Source organism: Vicugna pacos, chromosome 21 (assembly GCF_048564905.1).
Source record: "Vicugna pacos chromosome 21, VicPac4, whole genome shotgun sequence".
NCBI classification, from domain to species: Eukaryota; Metazoa; Chordata; class Mammalia; order Artiodactyla; family Camelidae; genus Vicugna; species Vicugna pacos.
Window position 1 is genome coordinate 3,945,306 of NC_133007.1, and position 18,864 is coordinate 3,964,169.

General features: G+C 45.5%; 1 protein-coding gene and 2 long non-coding RNA genes across 3 annotated transcripts in view; 2 read left to right on the forward strand and 1 right to left on the reverse strand.

Annotated features, from left to right (window-relative positions):
- Nucleotides 1-18,864, reverse strand: part of C21H1orf21 (chromosome 21 C1orf21 homolog) — a 206,587-nt gene that overhangs the window by 161,484 nt on the left and 26,239 nt on the right. The gene's annotated exons all lie outside the window — the stretch shown is intronic.
- On the forward strand, nt 2,595-3,967 carry LOC140687928 (uncharacterized). Its single transcript, XR_012062551.1, has 3 exons — nt 2,595-2,823; nt 3,197-3,554; nt 3,707-3,967. It is a non-coding gene; the product is annotated as an uncharacterized lncRNA (long non-coding RNA).
- LOC140688002 (uncharacterized) lies at nt 11,485-18,543 on the forward strand. Its single transcript, XR_012062647.1, has 2 exons — nt 11,485-13,310; nt 15,178-18,543. It is a non-coding gene; the product is annotated as an uncharacterized lncRNA (long non-coding RNA).

The window sequence follows — 18,864 nt, forward strand, 5'->3', positions numbered from 1 at the left end:
TAAATTTCCAGCTAGCTCAGAACCGCACGCTTACTAGACAGTCCTGCCAGGCGGTGCAAACACAGTGGTTCAGGTGACTAGTTCTGCCTTCTCGCCTACAAAACGGGGCTGACATCACTTACCACAAACCAAGTCACGGAAGCGCACAGCGCGGGCACGTGATCAGCACACTACACGGCTATCTCCCTCTTATTTTAGAACTGGGTCTTTTAGTCAAGTCAGAATAAACCTCTAAGAATCTAGCGAATGGACTCAAATTGTGTTATAAGACACACAAATACAAGCCTGGAATCAAATATCCGATTTGGGGGCAGATAATACCTGATTTCTAGACAAATCAGATTATTTCCCTTTTTTTCAAGAGGGACATAAAAAATTAAAATATCCCTCAGTATATGAAAGGGTCAAGAAAAGTGCTGTGAGAATTAATTAATGGAGAAAGAGAAGTAAAAGATGCAGCTTGGTTAAACAGGGAATGCAGAGAAGCATGGTAACTCACTAAAAATAACTCAATCACAAAACCGAGAGGAAGCTGTATTGAGGTAAAAATGAGTATGTATCCTGGGAATGGAAATTTCCAACAACCAAAGAGGAAGCTTTCTTCTATCAAAAGACTCAGAATTTTAAGGACGTCCTTCTCCCCTGATGCCTCTCCAAAGGGAGTACATAGAATTTCAGTCTACCCAGCATGCTGGGTCCAGCAAAAGACCATCAAACAGGCCCCTTCCATGCAAATAATAGGGAGAATTCGGTAAGATCTTTCCCCAGCATCTGTGACGTATCTCTGGCAGCAACATTCAAAAAGAAATGCAGCATTTCTAGGACTTGATTTTCTTGGAAAATCAGACTCTGGCTGGTCTATCAGGCAGGTCCCTTTAACTGGGAAAGGTAATTGTTTTTGACATAAATGCTTCATGCATAGCTTAATACATATTTTTCAGGGACGTAACACTTCACAAACTTTACAAGCATTCCTCGCTCCCTGACTTTTCTATTATGGCCTTTAAAGTGTTAGCGATGTTTCCCAAACTTACTATATTGAAATATGTTTGTTCAATTTCTTCGTAAACTTCTTTCAAAGACGCTTTTAGAATCATCAGATTTCCTCAAGGCAAATATTTTGACAGTTTCCTCTAATATCAAAAAAGGAAAACAAGGAAGCTGACGTTCTTTCTGGTGCCATTCTGCTTAAGGCAAGTCTCAGTCCGGCTAACTTCTCCCAAAGCCATCAATATCTATGGTGGAAGGATCAGGTGTCACTTTCCACGGTCCTCTCCCAACAACCATTTTAAAATCCAGCTCGGTGGGCCTTCAGTTCCGTGAGACTCGGCCCCAGTCGGAACTGGGGCAGCAGAAGCAAGAAACAAGTCAGTATTATTTAGGGGAGAGGGGTTGGTTTCTTCAGATGATTTGTAACTAAGCTGAATTCTTCATTTTACTTGCTTCTAATTTAACAACCACAGAAACATTAAGAAATCACCAGGCTCACTTTTTAGCCTACTTTTCAACACCACCTTTATTTTGCCCACCTTTGTGTAACTCCAAAATATCAGATAATGCCCAGTCATGCACTGATAATGGGTGGATCTCCAGGACTTAGCAAACCTAGGTATTGTTGGCCAATATCTATTTTAACTAAACCACAAAATCTTCCCCCGCAAAAAATGTGACTTCTGACTTTTCCAGTGTCTTACGAAGGGCTGTGTGAATGCAAGGCTTCCACAGAGAGATTTCGATGGAATGACGTGGAGCGAGGGCTTTGAAGTCGGATAGCTCTGGGGTAGGGAGACACACCAGGACACAGGGTTACCCTCCCCGCGCAGATGAGGTGATACCCTTGAGAGGTGAAGCAACCTGCTCAGGGTGGAACAACCAACGAGCGGCAGAACCAGAACTCAAACCTGAGCAGTGACTCCAGGCAGCCCAAAGATGAGTCTCATCAACGAAGCTTAGGAAGACTCAGTGGTTATTTCTCACTGACGAGATCCTTGCTGCAATTAAGGCAACCATATTCACGGGCTCTCTCCCAGATGGCCTAAGCCATTCAAGAATGACCAAAAACAGCCCCTACCTCCAAGGGGCATGCGATCTAATAAAAGAGTGCAATCTATCAGCAGCACTCCCTAACGGGAGGCCGCCGACAGATGTGCCGAGACACAACCCCCTGCTCTGTGCACCCTACCCCAGGCTCCCCTTGCCACCTCTGGCCTTGAGCAACCTTGTCTATGAACCCCAATGTGCTCTGCCAAGGTGACCATTTTCTACGTGTTCTGTGAAGTGAGAAAAGGTCGGGGAGCACAGCACGATGTTAGTGGAGGGGGGCGCACAGCGAGAGGGGTCCGTCTGCTGTTCCTGCGCCAAGTCAAGTCATCCAGACAAAGCACTGCCACACGAGAACAGAGGGACCTCCCAGGGGGACCCAGACAAGCGCCCAGATCCCTTCTGGCTCTCAGATTCCTGAAGAGGAAACATAACTGGCGAATGAAACTTCATTCTCAGAACGGTACTTGCTCAGGACTCCAGGGCAACACGGAGTCTGGAATTTAGCTAAGTTCCATGCGACATTCATCACGGACGAGGAGGAGAGCCTATCTTTGAGAGCGCCCAGCTTTTAGCCTCTTGTTGTCCGCTCCCCCCGCAGAGGGAAAAGCCCATAAAGTGGAGTTAGGACTGCAAATCAAACCCAGGTCCCTCTGGGCCCCACCCGACAAGCACACGGCCAGCCTGGTGCCTCCAGCCGCCCAGCCCAGCTGCACCCACAGCCCTGGCTAGCTTTACATTCAGGGCGTGACACCAGGGGGAAAGAGTGAAAAGTACCCTCAGGTAACAGGGGAGCCAAACACAGGAGTTGGGATCGGAGGAGGAACAGAGCCAAGGGAAGGTCTGGCTGAAACTTCCTATCAGAGAAAGATTTCCTTGTTTTTTGTTGTCTGCTTGTGTTCACTCAGTCAAGAGCCTTGATGATATGTCACAGGTCGATTTTCTGAGTTCATTTTCCAGTGGGCTTGATGTGAAGCTCAAACCCTTTTTAGTGCTTCCAGGATGATTCTGTTTCCTGAAATGAATAGTTGTTGAAATATGTCTGTTGGGGGGGGGGGTGAGGAGGGAGAAATCCCTTCCATGGTGAGATAGGAACATTTGAATATTTTAATCATCTGAACAAAAATGTCAGGCGAACTTCCTCACCCCATCCCAGCAACCCCGTCCCACACGACCGCTCTTTGATCTGGTCTCCTCCTCCCTACGAGGGACAGAAGATGCCCCCTGGCTGCCTTTCTCCTAGCCTTCGGGTCTCAGCTTAAAGGTCACATCCCCGGAGAGACCTTCTGAAATTCCTGCCCTCGCAACAACCCGGTCACTCAATCTCACTGCCTCGGTGGACTGACTTCACAGCGCCTGGAATCTGAAATTAGCGCGTGCAATTCTTTTTCCTTGGTTATGGCTGCAGCCCCTTCTTAGAACAAACACTCCACGAGACCAGGGCCCTCAGCTGCCTTGCTCACAGCTGCAGGCCCGGCACACAGACCAACGCCTGCCACCGCCGCATGATCAGTGTGCGAGTACGGGAGAACCAGGGGGGGGGGTGGGAGAGCAGAAGTCCCAGGACAGGGCCGAGGGGAGGAGCAGGCAGTATGTCTCCCAGCAAGGCAGCTCAGTGGGAAACGGAGCAGGATGGCACAGGTCAGACTCATGTTTCCGCTTTCAGAGAAGCACAGTCCTGGGCTCCGGGAGGCTGGGCAGAACTGGGTTCCAGTGCCACTCAGCCTCAGACCACACAAGAGGTGACTTCTCTCGATGCTAAACGTCTCTAATGGGCAGCCAGCTCGGCCACACGCTCCTCCTACGCTCCCTCTGCGTATGCACTTCCCAGCCCTCCGTGGCGACCACGCCCAATTCTCAAATCTCAGACTTCACCCCATCCTCTCAGCCAGTATCAATACACACGGAATAAAGAAAAGAGGTGCCATGAAAAGAGAATTGTCCTGTCTTCCTAACAGTGATGCCACCAACTTAGCTGCCTCTATTCCACGTAACCTCCCTGCCAGCTGGTTACAATGCAAAGAGCATTCCTTCTGCTAAGGCCCACCTCCCCGCCCGGCTCACCTATCCAGGACGCCTCTCTTGAATGATGCCCCGTCTCCTGCACCACCAGCACCTCCCTTTCTGTTGGACCATTCTCGTCTTCACACCCTCCTTTCTTCTCCTAGCACTGCTGGGCTTTGGTCCCCACTAAGCTTCTGTCTTTAGATTTTTATCATTCTTCCCATAGGTAATGGCAGCCCTCGGGAGCACCTATGTGGGAAAGTAGCACGTTCAGACCCTCACTTTACAAAACTAAGGGCCACCGCAGAGGCACGGCACATTTACATCAGTCCTTCCTCAGGTCCTTGCAAAGAGGGAATTGGGAAAGAAAGCCCTCTGCATACTCACCCTTCTCTCTGCCAGCCCAGCAGAGCGCTGTGAGTACCACTCCTGGCAACCTGAGCACGGGGAAAAAGGATTCTCCACTGCTATGGTTTTGGACCAGAGCAGGGAAGACTCCAGGGCAAGGACACACACCTCAGCCCATCCCACCTCCCCTGCAACCAGGGGAAGGGCTGTGAGGTGTGCAGTATCACTGGAGGCCCAGGGGAGGTGGCCACGTGCTGCTGCTCGGGCTGCGGCAGACCCGCACCTGCCCGAGGGCCGGCCAGAGTGAGGGTGAGCCCAGGGCCCTGGGAAAGTCTGGGGACAGCTCAGAAAAGGATTCTATGTACAGTTCCTCACTCTACAAACTTGAGCAAACAAAAGCTCATCCCTCTTGGGTCTGACTTGGATACGACTGATCCTTCAATGCCCAAATTCCATGAACTGAATTAAGGTTTAAAAAAATTTTTTTTAATTCTGAGGCTTGCCCCTTGATATCAAATACAATAACGAAAACTGGCAAATTCATTGCTCCATATTCTTTTCTCCTTCGCTAAGGACAGGAGGGGCAAACAGAAGAATTCCTAATAATCTTAAGGATTTTGCAAAACTCTCATGGTATCCATTTATCTTCACCAAATATCTTAACTCACCAGAAGCCTATAAATTTTGCAAGGACGCAGGGCTGTATTTTTCCTGCTTCCTCGCAGAGGCCCCAGATCTCAAAGGCAGGAATGATGAATGGGTACGGTTATAAATACCCCAAGGCTAATGAGAACCAAAGATGAACTGTAGCAAACTCTGGTATTTGGGGAAAGCTCCTGGTGTATGCTTGCGTTAACAGGTCCCACATAAATTCCAGAGCTATTTTCTCAGATAAGAAATACGGAGCCAAAAAGTACTCATAAATTATGGTAAATTCAAGTTTCACCAAATATCATTTAATCAAAAGAAGGCTGTTTTTCAAAATGTAAGTAACTGACTGCTAACTGAAATATAAATTACATTTATGGACATTTTAAGGATTTTAATAGAATGGCTGTTTATCACTTTATTAGCAATGCAGGAAAGAGAAACATTAATCAAAGTCCCAGAAACAGCAAAATGTGAGGAGGGGCTCAGAGCGAGGAGCATTCAGTGGAACGTGAGGTGGACTCGACTGACTGGGCACTTTCTTACTATCTCATGGACGCTTGTGCAGTATCACCTGTACTAAAATGTCCCAAGATCATGGCTTATAGGAAGATGCTGCCAGGGTTGCCAGATTTTGGAAAAGAAAAAAAAAATCATGACTTAAATTGAATTTTGGATAAACAAGAGATACTTTTTTAGCATAAGTACGCCCCGAAGTATTTCTTGTGGGATATACTTATACTCAATTTTGTAAGTACTAAATACTACTTATAAAACCCACGTGCAATACTTATACTAAAAATCATTCATAGTTTTTAGTATACTGTATTTTATCTGGCAGGCCTAATGCTACCTGATGGTTTGCAAAGCTACCAGAACATTTCAACCAAATATCAGACTAAGCAGATGCTTCTAAGTACCTTGAGTTGCCCTCAGACCAAAACCCAGTAATTCTTTTCTGCCAGATGGCACCACACGGTGTCAACACAACCACCACGGTGTCCATGGTAACACGTTCAGGAACTGTCTGCTTGCTTTCCTAATTTAATTGAGAATCATACAATCACAGAATTTCAGAATTGGAGACTTGCATAGATTCCTTTTTTTTTTAAAGGAAAAACAAATATTATGTCATTCCCAAGTGCAAAGAGTGTTCCTACAACCAATTACCAACGTGGGAGTAAGGAGAGTGACGCGGACACCACATTTAACCACAGGAGAGCCAAGAAGGGTCCAGTGCCTCTCCAGTCCCAGAATTTATTTATTTTTTCCAATGTCAGCAGCTTGTTAAGGGCCCTTTTCACAAGTGGTGATATAAACAGAGAAAAACTGGACTGTGAGCTCCTTGAGGACAGAATGGGTACTGAATTCATCTGTGCAACCCAAGAGTTTGGCACTTGGTGGACACCCAACGAATGTTTGATGAATGAATGAGTGACTGCGTGTATAGTCTTGAGTCACCGAGACCAAATATGTGTTGGTTGGCGAAAGAGTGAGATGGGAAAAGCAACAGGAGAGGAAGCCTGAGGGCAGGGTGACGGGAGAAGGTGCGAGGACCACAGCTCCTGCCCCAAGTCCATCTTCCTAACTGCATTCTTTGGTTTGTCCCATCCCCCAGTAATGATGCAAAGATATCATCGCTCCCTGCATTTGGGTTTTCAGGAAGGCAACTGACTCGGCCCAGGGTCTGCTCAGACCCAGCTGCTTTGCCCCGTCTGGGACCGTCTTATCCATCAGAGGCACAGGCGGTGGCCCACAGGCTCTCACCGACCTATAGAATTATCTGCTACCTGAGGGGGAAAAAATTAGCTCCAGAATACAATAGGAAATCAAAACTATCAAAATTAGTAAATGTTTGCTTCAGTGTCTACAAAAATTAAGTCAACAATTAAAAGAATTCAATGCTCACATAGTTAAATATAAATCACACTTATATAACATATGGGTACATTTTGTTAATGATGATACAGCATGAAGTACAACCAGCCTTGGCCATGCCGGGATCCTTCCTCCCTCCCGTCTGAAGCTATTCTATTGTGAATTACCCAGCAGACCCCCTCCCACAACGTTTAGAAAAAGAACCATTTCCTCTGGTTCCTCCTTGCCTCCTACCCTTTTCCTCCTCAAAGCTGCGCACTGCACTCATGCCCTGGCTTTAAACGCTGCTTCATGCAGCAAATCTGTTTACCTGTAGTGTTTCCCACCCAGTCGTGCACAGTGACAGGCTATGTGGGACAGCTGAAGAATTCGGTGCAAGTCTGCTGGGAGAAGTTCCAACGGCTTAAGCATGAAAAGAGGCACAAATCTTACAAAAGGCTTTTAAGGAGTGACCACCTTGTAGAAATGACTGCTCAGTGCAATACTGCTGACCCCTCCCAAAAGCCCCCCAGCGGGATCTCTTACCATCCTCATTCTACAGACACGGGAACTGGAACTTAGAGAGAGGAGGTGAAAGATCTTGTCTGAGGTCACCCACGGAGCCAGGATTTAAACTTGGGCAGCTCCGTCCTGGTTTAGATAAGCGGTTGACGGCTCCAGCCCAGGAGCCAAGTGGACGAAGACGAAGAGAGGCTCAAACCTGTGAGAATGTTAGGATGGCCATGCCCCTAGTGACCCAATGCCGCTGGGGGAGGCGGGGAGAGAGGAAAGAGGAAAGACAAGCGAAGAGATTTTTCCCTGCGAAGACGATGGGGGAGATGGGAAAGGTAAGACGCACGCTCCTCAAACAGAAGGCAGAGCCCCCCGTCCCATCACTTTGGAGCTGGAGGAGCACTGTATTAGGGAGCAGAGCTTCCTCAGGCCGGGAGCCGGAGGGAGACACCAAATTCATTCATTTCAACCACCTCATTTAACAAACAGGGAGCCAAAGCCAAGAAAGGGTAAATAACTTGTCCAAGATCACCCAGCTGCCTCCCACAGCCTCTCTGCTGCTAAGAAGTAAAAGGTAAAATAAGTTTAAAAAAAAAAAAAGCAATCCAAGACACATAGGAGATGCCGATCTCGAAGTGCCTCTGAGAAACCTTTGGGGCTTCATGAAGAGTAAAGACGTTCTCACAAGGGAAAGGAGACGGTCAGAGTTTGTTTTTGCTTTTCAAATGGGGTAGATCCAGTAGACAGATTTCTGTCCAAGCTAAAAAGGAACTTTAGCAGATTTTCGCAAGCACTAGGCACTAACGAGAATTCACTAAGAGTATAAAACTATGTCAAGTCAACTTTCTATCTGGTTTTTAACTGAGCTCTTGGTGAGCAGAAGTCTGGTCCACTTAGAGTGTCAAGATGTAGGCAGGGGACGTGGTTGTCTGGAATTGAAAGTGGCAAAATAAGGTCTGGATTCAGCTCAAACGTAACCATCTTAAGACACCTTGGCCAGCCTCACGGCAGACCTGGAAACCCCACCCTCTCCAGTCCCAGGGGACTGCACGCTCGCTCTGCCAGTGACGGTGACGGCTCCCTGTGTTTCGTTTCCCTGGCTGAATCCCCCAAGTGGGCTGTGAGTTGACGGATCCCGGGCCCCTGCACACTGGAGGATCCTGAAAAGTACCAGTCCAGCGAATGAATCCACACTTGTGTTCACAGGGCCACCAGCTGTGGTGCATCCACAGTGTCAGGCATTGTGCTGACTACCCAGTGCGCCTCGCCTAACAAGGCAAACACGGCCCCTGCCCTCAGGGAACTCAAGAGTCTTGTGGGAGGGACGGGCATAAAGCAGATAATTATACAAAAACTTCTCAGAGTTACAAAGGGAAAGTCCAGATGCTTTGAGAAGGTGCATTAGGGAAGACTTCTTTGAGGAAATGACATTTAAGCCAAGAATCAAGATCAGAGCTACCAAATTAAAAGATGGCGAAAGAACATTTCTAGAAGAAAGAGCCCCCCACCCAAGAAAAATCCTCAAGGCAGGAAGATGAAGGGTGAATTCAGAGAACTGAAAAAAGGCCTGTGCGGCTGGAATAAGGCAGAGCACCCCCAGCAGGGCAAGAGGGCCACATACGAGAGGTGGACAGGTTCCAGGGAAGGTTCCTACCCAGACAGGAATGGGGCATGTCACCCAAGGGATTACAGCGGGGAGCGATGTGATCAGACAGGCTTTTTTTTCTTTTTTTTAATTTTTTCATGGAAGTACAGTCAGTTACCATGTGTCAGTTTCTGGTGCACAGCACAGTGTCCCAGTCATGCCTATGCATGCCTGTTCGTTCTCATATTCTTTTTCATTAAAGGTTTATTACAAGATATTGAACATAGTTCCCTGTGCCGTATAGAAGAAATTTGTTTTTTTTAATCCATTTTTATATATAGTGGCTAACATTTGCAAATCTCAAACTCCCAAATTTATCCCTTCCCACCCCCTTTCTCCTGGTAACCATAAGATTGTTTACTATGCCTGAGAGTCTGTTTCTGTTTTGTAGAGGAGTTCATTAGTGTTCTCTTTTTTTCTTTTTTTAGATTCCACATATGAGTGATATCATTTGGTATTTTTCTTTCCCTTTCTGGCTTACTTCACTTAGAATGATGATCTCTAGGTCCATCCAGGTTGCTACAAATGGCATTGTTTTATTCTTTTTTATGGCTGAGAAATATTCCATTGTATAAATATAGCACAACTTCTTTACCCAGTCGTTTGTCGATGGACATTTAGGTTGTTTCCAAATCTTGGCTATTGTACATACTGTGGCCATGAATATTGGGGTGCATGTATCTTTTCAAATTAGAGTTCCCTCCAGATATACACCCAGGAGTGGGATTGCTGGATCATAGGGTAAGTCTATTTTTAGTCTTTTGAGGAATCTCCTTACTGCTTTCCACAGTGGCTGCACCAAACTGCATTCCCACCAACAGTGCAGAAGGTTTCCCTTTTCTCCAAAGCCTCTCCAGCACTTATGGTTTATAGAGTTTTTAATGATGGCCATTCTGACTGGTGTGAGGTGATACCTCATTATAGTTTTGATTTGCATTTCTCTGATAATTAGTGATATTGAGCATTTTTTCATGTGCCTAATGGCCATTTGTATGTCTTCATTGGAGAACTGCTCATTTAGGTCTTCTGTCCATTTTTGGATTGGGTTTTTTTGGGGGGGTTGTTATTAAGTTATATGAGCTGTTTATATACTCTAGAAATTAAACCTTTGTCAGTCGTAACATTTGAGAACATTTTCTCCCATTCCATAGGTTGTCATTTTGTTTTGTTTATGGTTTTCTTTGCTGCGCAAAAGCTTATAAGATTAATTAGGTCCCATTTGTTAATTTTTACTTTTATTCCTATTGCCTGGGTAGACTGCCCTAGGAGAACATAGGTAAGAAAGGACAAAAATCACATGATCATCTCAATAGATGCAGAAAAAGCATTTGATAAAATTCAACACCCATTTATGATAAAAAAAAAACTCTTACCAAAGTGGGTATAGAGGGAACATATCTCAACATAATTAATGTTATTTATGACAGACCCACAGGCAGCATTAACACTCAATGGTGAAAAACTCAAAAGCCTTCCCACTAAAATCTAGAACAAGACAAAGATGCCCACTCTTATGACTTCTATTCAACAGTCTTGGAAGTCCTAGCCATAGCAATTAGGCAAGAAAAAGAAATAAAAGGGATCCAAATTGGAAGAGAAGTAAAATCATCACTATATGCAGATGACATGACACTATATACAAAAAACCCTAAAATCTCGACACAAAAACTACTAGAGCTGATAAAAGAATATGGCAAGGTAGCAGAACACAAGATTAACATGCAGAAATCGGTGGCATTTCTTTACACTAACAATGAAATAGCAGGAAAAGAAAGTAAAGAAACAATCCCCTTAAAAACTGCATCCAAAACAATAAAATACTTAGGAATAAATCTGACAGAGGAGGTGAAAGACTTATCCATGGAGAACTACAAAACACTGACTAAGGAAATTAAAGATGACTTAAAGAAATGGAAAGATATCCCATGCTCCTGGATTGGAAGAATCAATGTTGTTAAAATGGCCATACTACTCAAAGCAATTTACAGATTTAATGTGATTCTTATCAAATTACCTATGACATTTTTCATAGGACTAGAACAAATAATCCTAGAATTTATATGGAATCACAAAAGACCCAGAATTGCTAAAGTATTACTGAAGAAAAAGAATGAAGCTGGAGGAATAACCCTCCCAGACTTCAGATAACACTACAGAGCTACAGTCATCAAAACAGTATGGTATTGGCATAAAAACAGACATATAGATCAATGGAACAGAATGGCTTTTTAAAAAGACCACTCCGGCTGCGTGTGCAGAATAAACTGGAGGGGAAAGTGGAAGGAGACCAGCTAGGAGGCTTCTGCACTAACCCCGTTTGAAATGGACACACAGATTGACAAGAGCACTGTTCTGAGGAGTCACTGTTACATAACAATAACCCAAGACTCCATCCAAGCTTGGGTAACAACCCAGAGGAAGATCTTCACCATGCCGCACCACAGCTTCTCCTTGGCTCCACTCCGTCCTTTCCCAACCTCTTTATCTTGATGGGGATGAGGCCAGACGGGAAACCAGCAAAGCTGTCAGTACATACACCTGGGAGGGGCGGCCAGCATCGAAGAGTTAACTGAACCACTACTGGACTCCCTTGTAGGCTCAGGGAGAGATGTTTCCTAAACATGGAAACTAGAAGGTCTCCACTCTCCAGGAGTTCTCAGGCTAGTGGGGAAATCTGAGCATAACAAAGATCAGCACAAGCCCAAGAGAGATGAGGGCTAAAGTCATGCTATAAACAAAGCTGTGTGAACACGCACTGGCAAGAAGAACTTAATCCTGGCAGGGAAGCAAAGGAAGTTGTCTTTTTCCCCCCCCAAAACTTGCCTTTAAACTTGGCCTTTAAGGCTGAGTAACATTTTGAGGGGTGGAGGAAGGCAGGGAGGGGGGCATTCTTGGGAGCAGGAGAAACCTGAGTAAGGCAAGAACAGAGGGGAGCAAGTTTGCTAGAGCCCAGGGGCAAGGCAGGCCCCAATTCACATTCTAGAAGCTCAGGATTAGCATTAACTCGCCCATTTACAGTGCCCTGCCACATATATTGCTAATTTAATCTCACAGTCACACTGAGGTCAGTAGGACTGGTCATGACTGACATCTGGGAACACTGAGAACCCACTGACTCAATCACGGGCTACAGCTGGGAGTCACACCCAAGTGTTCAGGCCCCGTGCATCAGCCTGGCTCCACTGTTCATCACTGAGACCAGATAAAACCAACAGCGCAACATTTAATGGAAAGAAAAATAAAGACCACAATTTAAATTTTCAAAAATTTTCAGAGACGTGAGATGACCACAAGCTCACAAATGCTCACAGCTAATACAAGCTTCATCAGGAGACAGGCATCATTAAGAAATTACGGTAAAATAATGGACTTTTATGACCCTGAAGCCAGACAGCCCTCAGTTTGATTTCCAGCACTTCCACTTACTAGCTGTACGGCCATGGACTGGAAATCACTTCCCTCCAAAGCGACGTTTTTCCATCTTCAAACTGGAGTACTCAGTCTGTCCTGTAAGGCTTGTTGGGAGGCTGAACGAGAAAGTGCAGGTAACGAGGCTGGCACGGAGCCTGATGTTGTCCTTTATTGACTCTCATTACAGCCCTCTCCCAAGGTCAGAACGCAACGGTGGTTCCACATTTTATGGGAGAGAGAGAAAATTTATAGAATGTTTGGGAGGGATTATCAGGAGAGAAGGTATGAGAAAGTAGTAGTCTTGAAAGCATGGAGACCTAAAGCCTGAATTCTTGCCCCTGTTTTGTTCCTAACTCGCTCTGTGATCTTAGGCAAGTCACAACTTACTTGTGACTCAGATCTTACCTGTAAAGTGATGAGGGTTAAGAACACGAATTCTAATTGACCTCTGTAGTCCCATTCATCTTCAAAGTCTTTGATTGTATAAATCCTGCCTTAGGAGGACCTTTTAAAGGGAACTGATTTTCCAAAAGAAGAGCAAATTAAGAAGCTCCATGATATAGTTTTTAAAATGAAAAAAGCAGTCACAGAATAGAAAAGTACATTGAGTGTATTTTACAAGAAATAATGAGACGAGTAGGACCAGTAGGACAGAGGCACAAAAAGAATCAGCTTTCAGCTCAGGCTAAGGAAAAAGGAACTTTCTGACAACGAAAATTATTCAATAATGGACATGTGATCATTCAAGATTGTGAGATCCGCAAGGGCAGGGCAATGCTGTATTCAACTTCACACTCCTGTCACCTAGTCCATTAAGTGGCAAAAAGGAAATTCTTAAGAAACAGTAAGTAGATGGACGGGTGGGTGGGTGGGTGGAGGGGTGGACAGATGGGTGAGTGGATGGATGGAGAGGTAGATGGATGGGTGGATACACAGGTGGGTAGATGGGAAGGTAGATGAGTGAGCAGGTGTGTGGATAGATGGGTGGGTAAGTAGGTGAATGAGTGGATGAGTGGATGGATGGGAGGAGGGGAAAGAAGGAGGGGAGAAAGGAGGAAGGATGGAAAGAGAGGGCTGCCTTAGGAGGCAGTGAACCCCCCCTTGCTGGGTGTGCTCTGGCATGGCTGGATGACCATCTCTGTAGGAGGCACTGCCGAGTGGATTTCTATCTGGTGTAGGAGAATCCACTAAAGGCCTATGTGATATTTATCCCTCACTTTTCTCCCCAATAACTCATCCTACATATTTCTGTCAGATTAATCTTCCTAAAGGACAGTTCTGTTGATGTCACCCTCCTACTCAAAAAACTGACTGGCTCCCCATTGCCTGTTCAATTAAGTCTGCAATCCTGACATCTCAGGGCTTCCTTCAGCTTTGCCTGAAGGACTTCTATTCACTTCTTAAATACAACCTGGATCTATCCTCCATCAAGAAGATGATCACTCTTCACCTTTCCCCCATAGTCTATCCGAACCACGTCACTGTTGTATATCACTGCACACAATTATAATGCACTTGGTGACAATTCTTCTCTTCTAAGAGATTATGAAGCCCCCATGAGGAAGGAATCTTTACTTCTGAACCTCCAACAAATAGTGGAGTACCTGCCTTTCAGCAGTTATCCAATAATAGTAAATAGGGATTATGTATTATTCATCTGAAACCAGGCATTCCATTAAATTCCCAACATACATATCTGCTTGGCTCTTTGTAACAACTCTACTGTCCACATTAAATAAGCAAGGAAGCGGAACTTCCTTGACAGGAAAATATATAATTTGCACAATACACAAAGCAAATAGACGGTAGGGGCTAGATTCAAACCTGGTACCACACACCCTAAAGCCCTGGGTAGGAACGGCTCCACGGTGCTGCTCTCAGGGCGGCAAGACCATCCACGACAGCCCCAACCTGCCACCCACTCACTCACTCACTCAGCAAGCACTCACTGAGCCATTAGGGGCCAGGCTCTGTATATAGAGGCCCTGCCCTTAAGAAGCTTGCAGTTTAACATGTGATGCAGACAAATCAACAATGGCGAGGCTAAGCAGTAATGCGCTCGGAGAGGTTTGCATGAGAGGAAAAACACTGCAATCCAGGCAGGGAGACAGGAAGTATTCATTACAGCAGTGACTTCCGATTATCAAGCACCTACTGCACGCTAAACAGGTGTGCTGCAAATCACGTCACAGGGCCCCACCAATGAATAAGCTGTGGCCCAGCAAGGCGAAGTGCAGTCAGTGGTGGAGACAGTAGCTTCCAGGTATCAAAGGGCCACTGTTCTAGTCTCAGCACTGCGGCTTTCCAGCTGTGTGCCCGTGGGCAAGTTACTCAGGGTTTTTGCACCTCCGTTCCCCAATCTTTAAAATGGGAATGATAGTAGATCCGACCTCACAGGAATGCTGTAGTGTTTAAAGACTAAACCTATGCAAGGCACTAAAAATGCTGCCTGATATATCGTGTTACACACATTTTACCGATTGCTAAATAACTGGCAAGTAAGTGTCTGGTGCCAGATCCATTTCCGTTTTACACGAAGCCTTCCTCGGGAATGCACCTAAGACAAGGGGATGCTTGAGCTGAGCTCTGAAAGGCAGAGAAGGGATGAGAGCAGGGAGGCTACGACAGGCCGTGGGAACAGCCAGCACTCCACGCTGCCTTATTTCTGTACTGCTGCTCATTCTTTTCTCCGCCTGATATTCCTTCTCCAGCAATCCTGACCCACTGAGATCTTATCCATCAGCCCACAAAGCCATTCTATTAGACTTCTTCCACGGATGTGACCCTGATCTTCTTCCCACGCACTTGGCTGGTGCCTCTCTGGCCAGGGTTAGTCTTGTGTATACAGCTGGTATTTACACACTTTAATCCACACAAGTGTGCACACACATGCATGCATCTGAACAGAAATCAACAAGGCTTCCAGAACGCCTCACACCCACGGAGCAGGCACTTTATAAAGCCCCGCAGACAATGCCCATCAGCTCAAGTTCAGCGATACTGGTTATACTAATCACCATTCCGGAGCTGAAATTAGAAACCATCCCCAGACCGCAAGACAGCTCGGCTGTAAACAGTATTTCCTACTCCTGCTAACCCGTCATGAACTTCTCACCGATGGGGGGAGGTAAACTGTGATTTATTATTTAAAACTGCGACTCCACCTACGTAGTTTAAAAACGGACAAGGAGAACTTGAGACAAAAGAAGCTTCTACCCTCTCAAATACAGACTCATCTGAAACTGTCACATTTGCTTTCTTGGCTTCCTTGGAGTGGAAGGAAGTGGGAAGGAATTTTATATTAAAAATTATCAGAAGCATAATAAAGACTTCCTAATGGCAGCCCAGGACCATCTGGTACCCCATTCTGCCTCCTTTGTTACAAAATGGATTTCTCTTCGCGCCAGATAAGAGAGAGACCCCCTGGACGTGTTATGCAGAGAATCCAGAGTACAGTTAATTACACAGAGAAAACCTGGACAAAAAAATACATAAATAAACGCAATAAAATTCTGTGAAAGAAGCTGTAGTTTTATAATAAAACAAAAGGTCATTCTTAGGAAATCATTCTGATAAACAAAGCAACAAGAAGAGGACAGGAAAGGGAGAAGCCATGACCTATTGCCGTCAGCGCTGGTCTCCCTGAAGACTGTGCGGCCAGAACGGCCCCGACCCCTTCACTGAGCCCCAGCTAACTGCCATCAGGCCACCCAGCCTCACGTGCTGCCTGCAGATTTTGAGACGAAATGAGAAAAATCTATCCACAAAATGAATGAATTTACAGAAGGAAAGCACTCTGTATGTTCAATTATCTCCTAATCACAACTTCTGAGGGTGGCAGGAATAGTTTGAGAGCCATTACCCAAGCCTGAGACAGCAAAACCTAAGTCAGCTCAGACAGCTCGGCCCAGCCGTCCCCAGAGAGCGGCAGGAAAAGAGTAACTCGAATGGAGACTCTTTTCTCTGAATCATCTCAGTGGTGGCGTGGACCAGAGTCTTAGTTGTCACCAACCCAACAAAGAAGACAGAGGTCCAGGAGCAAACGTTTCTGGAAGGGTCAGCTTCAGTCCAAACCCACATCGGTGGCTCAGAATGACCTGGGTGATCAGGCAAAGCTGGAATTTCTACCCCAAGGCTAGTGTCACCGCCTTAACCAGCTCCCGAACCACAGACACTGGGAGGAATGAGGAGAAGGACCAACCGAGGGTTCTGCCGGTTTCCACACACAGAGCACGGGCTTGCTCTGCCCCGGTCACACCTGGCCTTATTCCAACGTAGTTCGTCAGATCTTCTACCCGGATTCGCCTGGTGTTTCTCAGACAGACATTGCACAGGAAAACCTCTGCTTTCGCCTTTCCAGGATGCGAGGAGGCGACCTCACTGACGAGAGACAGCGGGAAGGGGGGACCTAACAGATGCTGACGTCAGAAACGGTCTCATTTAGATTAAATATCAGAAATGCCAAAGTATCCCATAGACAGCCGAAGGTTTTGTTTTGCTCAGTAATTCTAAATTGTGAGCTTAAATGTCTAAAATCAGATTACACACATAAATGCCGACGAATTCCTTTTGTGATAACTGTTAAAAACCCCGTATTTAAAATCCCTGCTTAAGCTGTTTTAATCAAGACAGCAATCCTAAAGTCTTAATTTTTGAGGTCTCTTATGTGCAGAATTTTTTACTTTATTAGTAACGTAAAATAAACAGGCCACCCCTCGGGGAAAAGGTTTTAATGCAAATCCTTCACAAGTGTCCCGCAGCCACTCTGAGAGCTGCCTCGACACACGGATGCCTTTGGGGGAGGGGTGTACTTAGGGTCTAACTGTACTTGAAAAACAGCATCGTCACCACGGAAGCAGCTCTAAATTTTGACTGTCTTTCCTTATGCCAGCAAAGGCCACATTCTGTACATGCAGTTTTGCTTTTCACTGGAAAGGGCTCTGACGGTAATTCAGCTCGTCTGCAGCCGGCCCTGCCTCTGCCTGGACAGTGGCCCTTCCCTCTGACTGTCCACGCCTCACTCTTCCGGCTGAGCCACAAACATGAGGGTAGGGTGAGGATCAACCGGAACGCCAGTGCTCACCACAAAAGCAGAGGGTGAGTTTATTTCATCAATTGTTCATCCCTTGGAGGAATCAGAGAAGGCCCAACAGGTTCCTGCCATTGGTTAAACTGGCTGAATCCCAACCTCTCTTTTTTCGGATCTGTCAATGGCAACTTGTCAATCAAAACGGAGTTAAGTGTGGCCAAGAAATGGTACATTTAAGCATATAGGCCTTTCAGGGTGGTCACCTTTAGAAACAAGTACGTGATCCAGGAATACGAGGAAAAGGGTTGCTCAGAGAGGTTTGAAACTCCTCTTTCTCAACTGCCTTCAAGGTCTGCCCCATTCAACAGCTCAGTGACAGCACACTGTCATTCTCTGAAGATGTATTTGAGTCTGGGAAGCAATCAACAGGCATTCAGAGCCAAACTCACCAAATAAGACAGGTAATCATGTTGAGTAATACTGTTTTTCAAAAAAATGAGGTGTGGCCATAAAAGTAGTGAAACTGGTTTTCTCATAAGGATCATAACTAGACTCTGAAGGCAAATACAAAAAAAAAAGAGTTCATAAAGTGTTTGGCGATAAATATTCTTGTTTTTAGACAATGGCAAGACCTTTGGCATTAGCACAAAATCAGCAAAGCTGCTTTGAAGACAGTGGTTCCCACTTGGACAGGCATACATGAGCGTATGGAATAAATTAAACTGAAGTATTGATTTCCGTCAACTGCCTCATAATCTAACATTCTGACTGTTTTCACAAAACTTTCTTCTTTTCCCATTATCATTCTCATAAGTTAAAAATCATTCACTGAAGGAAAAAAAGGTATTAAAGTACACGATTCCTTCAAGGACAAGTGATCGAATGAATTAAAAAGTGTTAAATTCAGCATCTCAGAACTGAAGTGGCTTCAGAGAGCATTCACCCAAAGGATACTTACTAAGCAAACACTAGCAAAGAGAGAGAGAGGTGTCCCATTTTCCAGGAACAACCATCTTGATCTCCTTTTAATAAATCATCTCTTTAGGAAGGTGTTTGTGCTGCTGTGAGTTTGTCCCTGGCAACATTATTGGCCTGGGACTCCTATTTCTATGTTTTCCAAGTTGTTTTCAGTAAAAGGGCAGGAGCAGGGCTTCCCACTACACTCCTGGGGGTGAACTTAGGGATGGTCTCCTTACTCTACATCACAATACTGAGAAAGTTTCCTGTGTGCTGGTGACATCAACACCGTGATCTTAGGGCAGTATGGGTGGCACCTTACCCCAGATAAATTCACTTCCCTGAAATAATCAGCGCTCCAGGAATGAGATGAATTCCAAATCTCCTATTTGCACTTTCCGCTGAATAGTTT